Source organism: Embiotoca jacksoni, unplaced genomic scaffold (genome assembly GCF_022577435.1).
Source record: "Embiotoca jacksoni isolate LCO1_2020_lvr unplaced genomic scaffold, fEmbJac1.0.p SCAF_27, whole genome shotgun sequence".
NCBI lineage: Eukaryota > Metazoa > Chordata > Actinopteri > Embiotocidae > Embiotoca > Embiotoca jacksoni.
Window position 1 is genome coordinate 3844085 of NW_027185378.1, and position 14374 is coordinate 3858458.

Below are 14374 nucleotides of genomic sequence, written 5' to 3' on the forward strand. Positions count from 1 at the left end.
ATTGACGTCAATGAAGCAATTAACCGGGCGGGGTGTTGAGTGACATTCAGGTTTCGAGACTGAAAGCTCAACCAGGCTGGTTTTCTTCTACGTTGGCGGGGTTGGTCACCGGGAATTGGTCCCCCAGAGTCGGACTGTCAACACCGAGTTCTCCTGTCAACCTCTGAGGGAAAACATTCACTGCAAACGACCTGAACTGTGGCTCCATGGCAACCGGCTTCTCCAACGTGACAACCCGCTCACAGTGCGTGGAAAACCATTTTTCCATTTTCTCCTGATCTCATTGACCCCAGTGAAAGACAGAATTGTGTTAATTATTTTTCTTGTACTCGTCTGACAAATTTAGAGTAATGTGGAAGACTGCAGCTTTTGCGAGTGAAGCTGGTGCTCTGTGAGTGATTTCTGGTTGAACAACCACATAATAATTAGAAGATTGTTGGGTAACAAAATATTCAATGCTTTTAAAAGTCAAACATTTTGAAAAGATGATGTCGGATTAGCGCCGCAATTCCCCCCCTTCCCCCACTACTGCAAATAAAGCGGGAGTGAAGGCAGTGAAAGTGACAGAAACGAGGACAAATTCTGGATTGACAAAATTACATTTTTAAAACTTTTTTTTTTACATCTTCGCATGATTATTCAACGTATTTCCCTCGGCCACATTTCCTCTCCATCTCACGTCCATCTTCTCCAGTATTCACTGATCACTCTGCAAATCTGACAACTTTATTGTCCGGCCCACCGACAACATATGGAGCTCTCCGGCACAAGAACGCAGCGGCTAAAAATAGGTTTAAAAGCCGAGACTGACAGATTTACTGTACATGACATAAATAACATTCGATCTGCACAACCCGACGGACTCCATGTGAACCAACAGGTGTCCTCTGTTTGGTTCTTTCGGCCACACCGTTCTCTGTTCACGGAAGAGGGAGTTTACTGACCTGAATAAATACAGGAAAAAATACTGGATTACAGGCTGAACCAAATTAAGATTTTAAAGTAATTTTTTCGTCTCATCTGAACTATTATAGGACGAATTTCACTACTAAAACTTAGTCTGAAACAGCACGGATAATTTAACCTTCCGGTGTCCACAGTCTCCTTGACAGCAATGATAACTGAAACATAAATAATGCCCACACATTTCTGCTCTGTCTGTTTCTCTTGATAAGCTTGACAGTATCTTATCTGAAGAATCGATCGGTGTTATTTTTCAGAAGTCAGCTGTGTCGGATCAGATGTTCATCTTCACGCTTTTATACCAAAACATACTGAAAGGTGTGGTTCTACATTTATATGTCCACGATGTTCCCGGTTTATCAGCCCATCATCTAAATCTGTTTATCTACAGTATTTTTAGGGTGTTGCTGCCTCCACTCTGAGGCCAGTTTTTTTTTTGGTTTTTTTACTTAAATTTGGGACAAAGTGCACAACAGGAAGTCATTTTGATCGTCACTCGTACATGAGCAAAGGATCAGATCCGATACTATAGTATTTGCACATCCTTTATCAAAACGGCTTCACATTATTCATCTGTTAATCGACCAATTCTTTCAACGGAAGTTATGCATGCAATTTATTTGCAAATGATGATTAAGAGCACACTGGGCCGATGGATGAACTGGTGAAGGAGTTGGTTATCCCGCAGGATTAATTTGTGCAGTTTGTACAAACATTTTTGATACGCTTTAATACATTATGCGACCGCCTCGATCTGTCATTTGATATCCACCGCTACTAATCCAAACTGGCTGCAGCTGTCATCTTCTAATCACGAGCTGGCTACAAACTTTGCAGAACCTTTCTTCAAGCCTGCAAGTGAATATTTGATACTCCAAAGATATTTTTTTTTTCTCGGCGGATTATACCTTTAATCATTAGGGGAGCGTGTAGCAGAAGTTGCTGTAGTAGACGGAGTAATCGGACGAGAGAGGCCACGCCAGGCAAACTCAGGAGCCTTGAAGGAGTGAAATCTAATCTGCCGCGGGGTGGAGAGGATGTTCTGCCAGTCAGCCACTCTCTTATTAGGACATGTGGGACCAGCTGTTTGTGTATGTTTGTTCCGTCGCCTCGCCGGACGCATGAAGAGAGCGATTCGGGTGCTCGTTTGGCTGCTGGCGGTGCAGAGACCGGCAAAAAAAAAAAGAGAAAGAAACGCGCAAAGAGACGCGTGCATGCGCGCAGGTGGAAATACACTCACTCGAGCAGGTAATGACGTAAACTACACACGTAGTGCGTTCGGCATCGTCATAGCAACCATCTTTGTTACCCCTGGTCGCAGTTCACTGCTCCCGTCGCCGTCCTGCTGGTCGTCAGGCCTCCGGGCTGCTGTTGATAATAGTCGAGCGCCGGTTTGGCCTCGCAACACTCGACTGGTCTTTCTGCTGAGTCGCTGGTTAGGGAGCTACGGTGAGCGTGTTAGCGCTTGCTCCCCTGACTTCACATGTCAAGCTATTCATCCTGAGTGTTCAGCCTCCGCATCACAGATGCTGAAACTTTCCACTTCCTTCCTGAAAAAGTTTGATAAGTTTCCACATGTTTATTTTGATTTATAAGAACTTAATAACTTAATTATAATATAAATATAATAACTTTCGATAGCAGCAACCACAGCTACTGTTTTTTTTTGTGACAGCAGAGATATGGAAACAACAAATTGGAAAAAGGTTTCATTTATTTAACATGTTTTAAATCCGACACAATTTTTTCAAATATACGTTTTTAAGTCGGTTGTGTAAAAGTCAAATAACTGACAACGGTTCTGGCTTTCGGGGTCAAGACATATCTGAGCAGTCAAACTTTGATTGAAGAGATAGAAAAGAAAAACATAAAGACTTTATCAGTAAAGATCAGCAACTAGAATATGAAGCACTATACTGGTGGCATCAAATCATGTCATCCATAAAGATCTCTACTGTCTACGGTATGCTGCACGTTGTTTGACTGATTTTGAAATCCTCATCCCATTAAAATCTACTTTTAGAAAACTGGAAATGTGCTGAATGGAAGATTCTTGATAGTCAACATTTTGTTGCCCATTTGTTTTTGCCCTATTAACACAAAGTCTCTCACTGACTGAGTGATAAAGTGACGGTGACGCCATTGGTCGGCCAAATTCTGCAACTTCCTGTATCGCTCTCAAATGAAAAGCCCTTTTTTTCAAAGTAAAATCCCTTCGATGTTTTCACGTGTTGTTTTTGTTGTTGCTTTGTTGTGATATTGTTATGCGGTGCCGCAGTTGTGAACCGGAGCTGTTTTTGCATATATTCTTGGCGGTGCATTTAAAGACCCGCAATGATGCAAAAAAAAAACAACTGATCATCGGCTGCCCAAAACGACAGAGAATCTTTTGTTGTTGCGAAATCACAGTCTGAAGACAAACGTGCAAATATATAATTCAGGAAAAGATATATAAAAAGCTGCCGCGTTTGTCGTTGCAAACAGGCTGCAACATGATTTCTGGACTGAATAAAAAGCACGAAATCAGTCTAAATAAAACGGTGGCATCGGTGTGGCGCTACCAAGTCTTGTCGGCTGTACGTGATTGAAGTTGCACTGAAGAATTCACGACGACAACGAAGGATTTTAATAAGGTTTTAATGCACAAATCTAATAAAGTTGTTGCATCGAACTGTTTCGCTTCAGAGGACTGAAGTTAGGTTTATAATGGAGTTCAAACCTGCACACACAATCACGTCAGAGCTCGCATGTGGGCTCACACATAAAACACATACATATGCATTCACACATGCATGCACATACTGTATGTACACATCCATGCACACACAAGCACGCACGCACACACGCACACACACACTCATAACACACGGTACACATTTTCCACCGAGCTCCCCTTCTGACGCCGGCTGAAAATAGCTCCATCTCGTCGGTGTGTGAAGTGTCCAGGCTCTCACAGCTGATTGTGCGGCCCCGGAGAGGAACAGCGTGAGGCTGTGGGATGTGACAAGAGCGCCGCCGTGGGTGGAAACTTCTCTTAAAGGAAAATTCCACCCACTAATCCTCTCAGATATCATCGAGCGGTGGAGCTCACTCTCTCTCGGCGCTCGCTCTCAGCAGTGGGCCCTGCGTGGGTAAACTTAAAGTTGGTCTTGACTCCTTGCTGCCGTGTGGACGTTTTGCTCCTCAAGCACTGGAAGCAGTACTTGTAGCTTGAATAACAGATTGTTCGTGGATGTGAATTTGTCTCTAAATGTATTGGAAAAATGAGTGGAGTGAACTGTATTTTTACATATTTTTCCTTCTCTGATTTTCAAGAGCTAATACAAAAATGTTTCACCTATTAATATCTGACATGTGACACAACAGCGCGATCGTGATTGGCCAATTCATCCAGTACGAAAACACAGAAATGTGAAGGACCTCCTGATTCTCCTCGATGTGATTTAGGAACGAGTTTCCTTTTTAGGCAGCAACACCTTTACGCAGTGTTTAATGCAAAAGCTTGCACGTGCAAACTCGTATATACAACCGGATGCTAAAGTGCTTACATGCGTCTGACCCCTGAGGGTTTTTATCAGCTCTGGTTGTGTGTGTGTGTGTGTGTGTGTGTGTGTGTGTGTGTGTGTGTGTGTGTGTGTGTGTGTGTGTGTGTGTGTGTGTGTGTGTGCGCGCGCGCGCACGACGTCATATTTGCTCTTTGTGAGGGATTATGAGTGTGTGCGATCGTGCATATGAGCTTGTTATTATTTTCAGAGTGCATCTATTGTGAAAGCTTGTGGGGGTGTGAAGCGTCTTTACACAAAGAACACCACAGAGCAGCAGCATCCTTCACCTCAACATGCCACACTGAGCAGCAGTGTGATTAGCATTGTTGCTAAAAGCGTGAGAACGTCACGAGTGTGTGTGTGTGTGTGTGTGTGTGTGTGTGTGTGTGTGTGTGTGTGTGTGTGTGTGTGTGTGTTAATGTACTCCTCCATGATCCAAACTCCACCCGTCCCTTCATCTTCCTGTTCTCACGCCTGTCACAACGTCCTGCTCCGCCCCCGCAGGCCCCGCCCCCCGCAGGCCCCGCCCCCGCAGGCCCCGCCCCCCTCCCCCGTGCAGCCGACGGCCCGCCCGCTCGCTGTCACTGCAGCGTGCAACTTCCTTCCCTTTGATCGCGCTGATCCCTTTAATTGGACAGAATTGTCAAGAGCTTGTTCTGCAGTACGTGCTCGGTGGCGCGTTTATTTTACTGTGTGCGGTGGCTTTTATTGCGAGAGGCGGTGCATGCGTTTGTGTGCAGTGCGGCGAGTGAGACGGAGGAGTCTGCGGGTTGCCGAGGTGCTGTCATGTTAAGTTATTGTAGCAGGTATAATTAACGACAAGCATGTTTGCACTGCCGACGTGATTTACAGCACAATAAATTTCACATGTCTGGTTAACACGTTTGTAACGCGTCACAGAGTCGGAAACATTTGAATGGCTCACTAAAACAGACAGATGTGAGTTTTAACCGATGCTCTTAATTACTATTTAGAAATGATTAGGATTTGTTTACTCATCATATATTTCTTTTTGCTGCAGTGCGGGTAAATACCAAACGGTAAAATGTTCACACGAGTCAGTAATGTTTTATAAATAATGATAATGACTGCTTGGGTGACAAATTGTTATCTGAAGAGGTCTTGTAAAACAGTTTTTTTTTTTTTATATATTCGATGAATGCTTCAAATCAGTTTTTAAATACTTTTCATGAACATTATTTCCCAGATATCGAAAGCCTCCCACGCATTTTATTAAAGTCAGTAAAATCAACTTGCAGAAACTTGAAGCTCGTAAAGCTATCATGTTTTTCTTTTTATATTATTGTTAAAAAAAAAACATTTAACTGCTGTTTTGTAACTGAAACATACGCACATACACTCTCATCCGTCATCATACTTCATGCTTTTATATTGAAATTATTGGTTTTGCTCAGGTTGTCTGGTTTTGTTGTTATTTGTAGCCATTATTTGTATTGAGGAATATTATTTCGGCATGTAAACGTTGTGTTTTCTACAACTGTGAACTTCTAACATTTATCGGGTGGAGGCTTCAAATAAGCCCACTGCTGTTTTTTTTTGTTGTTGTTGTTTTTTTGCCTCTCCCTGAACTGCGCAGAATTTTTTTTTATCTTGTAAAATCTTGTTTTCAAATTTGTGCAAAATAAATCAAATCAAACCAAGTCCAAGCGTGAAACTGCAGGAAAACAGCGTAAAATCAACACTAAACAAAAAAACTAATATTTAAAAAAACAGTTAACTCCAGAAAATCCTCCAAATAGACTAGAATGGATGCAAATGGTTAAAAGCCTGTTCACCCACGTCCAAGAACTTGTTGTGAAAACGTCATAATGTTCTTTTAAAAGCCATTATTAGTGAATAGCTCTTTGTATTATACCCATAAAAAATTTTTTGACATGTATAAAAGTGTTGTTATCTATTTCCTCAACAGTTTGCCATAATCCCACAATTCCCCGAGCTGCTGCAACCGTCACTTTTTATGACCTCGTCTTCTCCTTTCTCGACTGTGAGAAAACTCCCAGGGCTCCATGTTGAGAAGGTGAGTGAGAGACGTCTGCAAGTTCACGAGGAGGCACGCAGCGACCGCGTGCATTTCCAGCGACACTAACGTCTTCATGCGGGCGGCTCTGCTTTATTGCCTCCTCTGTGTGACCCCCCCAACCCCCCGCCCACCCCGGTGTAGTTTGGAGAGGCTCAGGCTATCATTAGCGGGACCTTTGGCCCCTCCCCTTCACTGCAGCCCGGGCAGCCACCTGGTCCCCGCACACCCTCATTAGCTCCAGTCCACCTCGGCTCCACTTTACCTACCGGTCACGTTACTGCCCTCCTCTTATCGCGAAACACTACATAAGTGTCTCTCTTTAACCCCCCCCCCACCCCCAAACCCCCACCCCCCACCACCACCGCCTCCTCCTATCTTAATCTGTCTAATGTGTGTGTAAATAATGCTTGCGCGGTCCAGATAGCTTTTGTTTTACCATCAAACAAGCCCCGACCATGGGAACCTGGTCATTAATTACCATGTGATTCATGGTTATGGCTCTGTGTCTCGTCTCGCCACCAGTCTGTCATTAAGACTTTCCCAGACTTCCCATCCCCGGCCTCTCCCAGCTAACGGCTCACCCACACCAGCGCTGAGCCCTTGCAAAACCATCGCCGCCGCTCACACAGCAGCGCCGTCACCTTCTCTTCCTCCGGAGGAATGCACACCTATTTGCCATGCATATTTACAATTAACGCATCTCAACAAGACAAACCAAGTAGACTGTTTTTTTTGTTTTTTTTTTACAGCTGCAAAATACGAGACGTGCCGCAGAAAATGTGCTGTTTGTGACAGAAACACGGAGACATTTTCAACCACAAAAAAAGGAAGTCCGTGAGACAAAAGCGCCAAGAGCGTCCAGCATGCTTCCAGCTATTGCATCCATGAAGGATCATCTCACGGCATCTAAAAACTCCCTCCTGCCACGCTGGAAGTGAAAGTTCTTGCAACTTTGCGCAGCCAAAAATCAACAATCAGAGCCATTGTACCCGGGGTTTGTCCTGGCGTGTGAAGGGTGAATAAATCAAAAAAAGTCTCTGAGCAACTTTTAATTTCAGTTTATATTGAATTACACTCGGCGATGTTTTCTTCACGCTTCCCTCTGCAGACTTTCAGAGTGGTTCGTGTTTTCGATGCCAACGTGGTGTCAAAAATGTTCCATTTGCTTGCTAGAAATGTTTGATTTCTCCGCTGCTCCGAGCCCGGGCGTGCGCTCCTAAGTGTTACTACCCCCATTTTTGTTGTTGTTGGTTTTGTTCTGTTGAAAAGGGGGCCGAGGCTGTCACTCAGAGGAACGGGGGGGAGGAGGAGGAGGGGGAGGAGGGGGAGGAGGAGGAAGGGGGGTGGGGGGGGGGGACTGCTGTCAGCCTGACTTATGGCTGCAGTTGCTACGTTCAGCGAGAGGTTTAGGAACAGCTACAAACTGGACGGGAATAAGGCCAAGAGGCTGGCAGGAATAATCTCCCGTCACAACCACACACACACACACACACACGACACACACGCCACATACTGCTTCATGTTTGTGCGAGTGTTGCTGCATTTATGTACGGTACGGGTGTTTGCAAATCTCAACAGCATCTGAGATTTGGAGATTTCATGGCGTTAAGGACTAACTTTGGACCCAGCAACGAGTCCTGCAGCTGTTAAAGGAAGCTCGGCAGCGGCTCGACTCTAAAGGGGCCACTGAGTAGACTATTATATCATCTGCATAAAGATGCACTTCAGCTGGAAGCATGTCCTTGCTATAAAAATTTAAAATAAGGCAGGCACTGAAATGGAGCCGTAGGGGAAACCCTTAAAGTTCAAACTAAACCGTTTCTGTGTATCCCTGCGTGACTTGAACAACTTGGGGAAGTTCTGTTGCGTGCAAACGGGACCAAACGGGGCTGAGCGGACTGAGACGTCGGAGCTTCCGTCAAATTTTACAGAACATTTGCGTGAATAAACCTCCACAGATTTCATGTCGCTGTGTGTTTGTATCCCGTACGACTGCGAGTGTGTGACCTGATGGGTTTTTGTTTTTTGTGTCTGTGTGCGCATGTTTCTCCAGCTGCCCCAGACTGTAACTTACTCTACCTACCTTATGTGGCTCCGCACACGCACACGCACACGCACACACACACACACACACACACACACACACGCACACACACACACACACACACACACACACGCACACACACACACTGATCCTACTTGACCCCCTCAGCCCAAGCAGTTGCTCACGTCACTTCACCGAAGGCGAGAGCAGCCAGCAGACTCTGACTGCAAACGCTCCTTGATCAAATAATGTTAGTATTTAAATCCTGCTATCAGCTGTCTGCGCGTCTCATTTTGCAGTTTGTGAGGTCCTGATCTCCTTGTACATCGTGTGTCGGCACGGACAGTGAGTCCTGTGCATGTTTCCACCACGTGACCGTGTCTTTAATTTAGCTCGCAGCAGGTCAAAGTGCTGTAAGTATTAAAAAAAAATTAAAAAAAAAAAAAAAAAAAATGGTATAGTTTAAATGTTGTAATGTGGATTCAGTTGATGTGGTAAGGGGGTGTTTTAACGGCCCCCTTTGTCAGGTTGTGGCCCAGTGATGGTCCACTTGGGAGTTCCAGTTCATTCATGCCGCCAGAAAATACCTGCTTGTTCGCCAAAGTCCAAATTGACAAAAGATCTTATCTTTTCCCCACCTCCTCGGCTTTTAGAAAGTATGCTACCGAACTAACTGCCTGCTACATAACTCGTAAACAATAAAACGAAGCCAAACATTGGTGCTTAACAATTTATAGCTTGCTTCAAGCACTTAAGGTGGTGACTTATGCAGGTTTCCCTCCGCGTGCTTCCCGTAGCTGTTTGTACTTTTACTACTACAGACCTGTAAAATCAGTTGAACTCTACCTTTAAGTGGGAGATTCAAATAAGCTGGTGTAAATCAATTCTTTACCACCGTTTTTTTTTTTTTTTCCAATGCAGCCTGTTTAGCGCGACACCATATATTTACAGTTGTTTCTTTTGGGATGTGCAGATATGCAAAAACACAGCAGGACTTAAAAACAAAATAATAGGAAAAAAAAAATAAAACGAGCGAGGATGTTGTTTTTGGTTGTTTTGTTTTTTCTTTCTTTCGGCACAAAATCCAACACTTGAACACATACGCGCCGGTAAAACGCAGGAACGCGCACGCCGTCAGGAACGTGGCACGCGGGAGACGACAAAACGCGACCGCGCAGATCGCGAGTAAGTGCGGCCGCACACGAGCGGCGGTGTGGCGAATTAATGCTCACGCACACTCGCAGCGTTCCTCTGATCCTTTATGTGCTTCCTCTATTTTTAACCGCCTCATTAAACTGGTGCTAATGATTCTTAGCCGTGTAAATGGTCCGATAAGCTAATTATTGGAGGAGGGGGGGGGGGAAAAAACAAAAAAACCCAATTTCCATCCCACCCACATGAAGGCGTCTCTGGACTGGCTGCTCCGTTAAAGCCTGCGTGATTGATGGCAGAAGGTTTGCTGCGTAGTTTTTTTAAAAAACATTTTTATCAAAAGAAAGAAGAAGAAGAAATTCCTTGCATTCACTACACGTGGAGCAAATTACACAGTGAACATGAGATCTCATGGTTTTAATTCTTTATTCTTAACTAATATTTCACAGTTTTTAATCAATCATGGGTAATGTTTGACGATGACTGAGGACTAATCTGAAACGTTGACGCTCGACTGATGCTCTCTCTCTCGTCCCTCCTAACACTTCTGGGACGTCCCCACTTCTTTTGCTCTCTCTTGTTTTGTTGTTTTCAGCCAGAAGTGACGAGTAACTAAATAGATTTACGTAAATATATCGCATGTAGAAGGAGGAAAGTAAAGAAAGAGAAAACAGGGTATACCCGTGAAGAAGATAATGTTCACCATCTCGGTTAATGGTGTTGGCATGCTAACATTTTGCTTGTCAGCATTAAAGTAGCTCAAAGTACAGTTGATGGGAAATGTAATTATTCTGCAGGCATTTGGTCATAAATTGAAATAAAGTTATGACTGATTACTTAAGTCATCCTCTGGGAACCATGCTCCTGTTTGTGGCTGAAACAAAAAAGAAAATGTGCAGCCCAGAAGATTTGTTGTAAAAAAAAATGTCTTAAAACTTGCAAGCGGTCCTTTTGTCCACTTTTTTTTTTTTTTTTTTTTTTTTAATTATAAGCAGAGTATATCACAGAGGGCAGAAGGTTTTGCAGATAGTCATTCAATGATTACAGCCACATTTTTTTTTTTTTTATGCAGTAATAATATACTATTTACAGTAATCCTGCAGTTCACAGCACTTCATGTGCTGCTTTCATCTTTTTTTTTATAACCTCTTTATCCTCTCCTGTGAAAACTTTATCCCATGACTCACTGTTGAGAAGTTGCTGTTCGCCCTGGTGCAGCGTCCGCTTGACACGAACCTCTTCAACTGTCTTCGAGCTGCCGCTTTCATCATTTTCATTTTATTTTCTTGTGAGAAAACTTCATTAATGACTCATTGTCATGAATCAAACGTGGGACAGACGAGTGTATAAGTTCACAGGCACCTCTGCAGTGGCTGCATGAAGTCATGCAGAAGTTATTGCCAGTCATCCTGCGGGGAGAACGCGAGCGTGTACCGAGCTCTGTGGCAATCTAGCTGGTAGATGCTGACATTCGAGGCTTTTATAGTTGCCAGCAGGTAGAAAGTATATGTGATCATCAAAGTAATCAGGATTAGTCGCCTTGGGAATGCGGACGTCTGCATCAACTTTCATGGCGCTCGATCGTATTAGGTGTTTTTTGGTCCAAACAGTTCTGTAGACTCGGTGAGAAGCTGCACACTAAAGATTTCTCCTGAGAACTGAATACTTTGAAGAGCTGTTTTTTTTTGTGGGTTTTTTTGGTTTGCATTCGCACAACCGAATGCTGAAACGACCGACAGAGAAGATATTGCAGTTGGCAACGTCTCTTCTGCAAGACATACAACAACAATAGTCCGTTTGTCAGTGTTTTGTTCTTCTTTTTTATTTAAATTTTTTTTTTTTTTTTTTTTTTTTTTAAAGCTAACAAGGAACAGTTTGGATTGTTTGAAGTGAAGTGGGGCTGCATGAGGTTCTTATCCATAGCGGTGTTATTACGTGCAATACAGCGGAGTCAGCATGTTCCCGGTTTGGAGGAACAGCCAGCTGTACCAGCACTGAAGCTAAGCTAAGCTACGTACTGCTTTGGACTGGGTCAGCAACAAAACGTCTTTTAGCCCACCAAAAAAACAAACAATATCAATTTGAGTGTTTGTAATATTTAGAATACTTTCAATGTTTTTGCTTTGCCGTCAGAAAGCCCTTTCCGACGGGAGACTGTGCCGTTATGCGTCTCTCTTCAAAGCCACCAGGCTCCCTTGACAAAAACAGGATTTGTACGTCAGAACAGAGGAGTTGTTGGTCTACCACCGCCTCCATTGGTCCGTTTGTTTGTAGCTGGGTCGAGGCAGCAGCAGGGGCTGCCTGCTTCAATAAAAGTGCAGGTTTCCCTTCACTGGCAGCACTCTGCAGTGCAACTTAATATGAAATCCATCTTTATTAATGAAATATATTAATATGTAAACATAGAAGCTGGAGGAAAACATGCAAATTATGAAATGGACAGATTATCTGCAAAAGATGAAGTCACCTGAAGAGCAACCCGTTGTGTGTACAGCATCGGTGACAGCAGGTCTGTGCGCAGCGTTGCGCTCTGCAGCCGCCAGCGGACGTGTCCGGACATGTGAAGTGACCGTGATGCAGATCAGGAGTCCAGAGGAATGCCAAGTTGTGTGCATTGCATGTGCTGGTGGGGTGGGTGGAGGTTGGGTGGAGGTGTGTGTGTGTGTGTGTGGGGGGGGGGGTGACGGCGGCGGCGGCCGTGGTGGCAGTGGCTGTCGCGGTAGGAACAGGAAGCTGCACCGCCCTTAAATCATGTTAACATGTTTGGTGTTTACATGGATGCTCCTGTGACACGGAGTCTTCATTTTTCATCAGTCCACACACACACTCACTCACTCACTCACTCACTCTCACACTCACTCACTGACTCACTCACACACACTCACTCACTGACTCACTCACTCACTCACTCTCACTCACTCACACTCACTCTCACACTCACTCACTCACTCACTCACTCACTCACTGACACACACTCTCACTCTCACTCACTCGCACTCACTCTCACACACACACACACACACTCACTCACTCACTCACACTCACTCACTCATTCACACTCACTCTCACTCACTCACTCACACTCACTCACTCTCACACTCACTCACACTCACTCCCTCACTCACTGACTCACACACACACACTCACTCACTCACTCACTCACTCACTCACTCACACACACTCACTCACTCACTCACTCACTCACACACACTCACTCACTCACTCACTCACTCACTCACTCACTCACTCACTCACTCACACTCTCACTCACTCACACTCACTCTCACACTCACTCACTCACACACACACTCACACTCACTCACTCACTCACTCACTCACTCACTCACTCACTCACTCACTCACTCACTCACACTCACTCACTCACTCACACACACTCACTCACTCACTCACTGACACACACTCTCACTCTCACTCACTCACTCACTCACTCACTCACACTCACTCTCACACACACACACACACACACACACACACACACACACACACACACACACACACACTCACTCATTCACACTCACTCACTCACTCACTCACACTCACTCACTCACTCACTCACTCACTCACTCACTCACACACACACACACTCACTCACACACGTTATAGTGCAATATAACACATAAGGGGGAGTAACTGTAGACACTGAGGCCTTCAACTGTAGGAAGGTCAGAGATCGACGAAGAGATGAGATGAAGGAAGCAGTTAAATCACTTAAAGACTATAAAAACACATCATGTAGAATTCAGTGTTCACTGGGAGTATTTTTTTTTGTATTTCCTCGCATTAAGTAATCTTTGCATGATTTGGTATTTATATGAAGATATAATGTCTGTCAATTACATTGATAGTGCACAAAGAAAGGCTTTTTTATGGTCAGTAGGAAGGAAGAAGAAAAAAACAGCAAACCAGACTTGATGAATCATGAATCATGAATCTAGTCTTTAAATCAGCAGCCAAATCTGCATGTTACAATTCTCTGAAACTATTTTTAGAAAAAAATCTTTGCAGGCTTTCAAGTTCTAACTTCATTCAAAGGCCCATTTAGGTTTGATGATATTTTACAAAATTCCTCAATGCAGAAATCTTCTTGACTTTATTTCTCCGTCGGTGAATTTCTTCCACTTTGTCCAGGTGTATATATGTATACATGTTATTTTTTTTTTTTTTTTTCCCAAAGTTACAACCAGAGTCAAATTCCCTTTATGTGGCCAATAAAGCTGATTCTGTTTCGGATTCACACCATCAGAGCTCATCACATCTTCCTCACAACATCCCATTAAAGCAAATAGTTGTCAAATGATTTTTCCTTTAGTCCCTTACATGGGCTACTGACACAAGGCTTTATTATGAGCGGGAAATTCAAACCCCCTCTATCCCCCCTCCCCTGGTCTGTTACACATGTCGGGGTGTTTCCTTTCTCACACTGGGCATGAAACAAGTTGGATCGAACCATTACAGGCTCAGCAGAGTTACATAAACCCCCTGAACAGTGCGGCACTGTGACCGAGAGCTGAAGTAAATCCAGGCTTAAGGCTGTCGGCTCGATAAACTCCGGGCTCCAGAGGTGTGTCGCACAGCTGAGGTGGCCAGAGAGTAGTTTTAGGGCTTATA

General features: G+C 44.2%; 1 protein-coding gene across 2 annotated transcripts in view; it reads left to right on the forward strand.

The window, feature by feature from the left end:
- The first annotated feature begins 2077 nt into the window (after positions 1-2077).
- Positions 2078-14374, forward strand: part of LOC138205133 (estrogen receptor beta-like) — a 66861-nt gene continuing 54564 nt past the window's right edge. For both annotated transcript variants that reach the window (XM_069160857.1, XM_069160858.1), the window contains exon 1: positions 2078-2211. The gene's annotated coding sequence lies outside the window, so the exon portion shown is untranslated. The remainder of the gene's footprint in view (positions 2212-14374) is intronic.